This window comes from Kryptolebias marmoratus, linkage group LG9, assembly GCF_001649575.2.
Source record: "Kryptolebias marmoratus isolate JLee-2015 linkage group LG9, ASM164957v2, whole genome shotgun sequence".
In the NCBI taxonomy this organism is placed as follows: domain Eukaryota; kingdom Metazoa; phylum Chordata; class Actinopteri; order Cyprinodontiformes; family Rivulidae; genus Kryptolebias; species Kryptolebias marmoratus.
The window spans coordinates 1273294-1274978 of record NC_051438.1 but is presented as its reverse complement, the minus strand read 5'-3'; positions in this window follow the sequence as shown (position 1 = coordinate 1274978).

The window sequence follows — 1685 nt, the reverse complement described above, 5'->3', positions numbered from 1 at the left end:
GGTCTAGCTCAACCCAGTGTGCTTCCTGTGTTCCAGGAAGCAGACAAATCCTGTGTTCCAGGAATCCTCCTGTTATCACCACCACTGTTCCCAAGTTCTGGCAAAAACATCAGGACAAAACTGGCAAAAACAACCGGACATTCCTAACAAGGCTTGGTGAACTTCTGCACTCTCTTCTCCTCCACAGCTTGCAGCCATCTTGGATCTGTTTGATGTGCAGTGATGTGTGTGCAAAACATTGATAGAGGTAAAGTGTTGGCGCCCCAAAAGAATTTCACTCATGTCCAGTTTTTTTTAGAGACTTGCAAACCACAATGTGTCTGAAGGTGATCATAGGCGATAAGTTATGCAGAAAACATGGGATGACCATAACAAGCATGATGCACATGACAACTCCTCTATCTGCAGCCATCTTGATTTCTTGCCATCAAGGCCACACCAAAAGTATAGAGTACCTATATTTGTGGCAGAGTGATAAAGTTGAAAGTTAGGAAGGACTAAGCCACCGAGGTTCTTACTCTTTTGCAAAATACTTTTACATAACCTTGGAGGTTTCTTAGGCTATCGAGAGATCTGAATAATTTTTTGGGACGGAATACTGGAATACAATGAAAGAGATAAAGGAATTTGGGCCAAACATTTATACAACAGACTCTCCCAGAAAGAGGCAGCATAGACCAGTGTTGCCAAGCAATGGATGGAATTTATTCTGAGTCAACTCAAAGAAACCAGTAGATACCTGAATGCCCAAATATCTGAAACTAGCCGATGGCAAACTAGCCGATGGCACCTTGAAAGTGTCAGGAGTCTGGAGTTTTTGTTTTTTGCCTGCTATTTCCACCTGAGATCCAGCAGAGGGTGCCTGTCATCAGGAGGAGCTACCAGCAGGTGGTTCTAATAATCAGCTCATCAAGGGAGGCTTAAAAGAACGCTGCAGCCAACACTTCACCGTCAGAGCGTTTTACCTGTATGGTATGTGAGTTACCTCTAGACCAAACTAACTTCTTGGACTTTGCTTCATGCAACTTTGCTTTGTTCTAGGTTTCATAGTTCAGAGACTTAGACCTTCATAGACCAAGTGCCTTCCCTGACCGAACCCTGCTCACCCTCCAACACCACTGGATCACAAACTCAACTGGATTCCACCACAACAGGACTCAGACTTGTACATTGGACTCCTCCAGGAAAAGTCATCTTCAACTTCCAGTAAGCATTACCTCTGCCAATAAAATCATCGCCATCAACAAACCACCAACTAATCCTCTGTCTCCCATCACAGTTGCTGCTCCAGTATCTTTGTTCCTGGCTTCCAGTACACTATTCACTGTGTTCAATAAATCTTTATATTCCTATTTCCTGGCTCCTGAGAGTGTTCTGCATGTGGGCTAAATCCCTGCCTAAAATCATGACAGAAAGGTAGACTAGCAAGAGTTTGAGCAGCAGTTGCAGGGTTAAATAATTTTTTTGTAAGATTGTAACCATAAATATCTCCATATTCTTTTAGCAATGAAAGAATGACAGGCATGGAGAAGTCAGGATCAGTGAAGAAGAGTAATAGATCATCTGTGTGCAAAGATACTCTACGTTCAATGATGATTCTGCACATGGAACAAAATCTTAGAGCAGGTGAGAGGGGCTCAATATGTAGCAGTGTATATAAAAAATCATGGAGACACTATGAATCA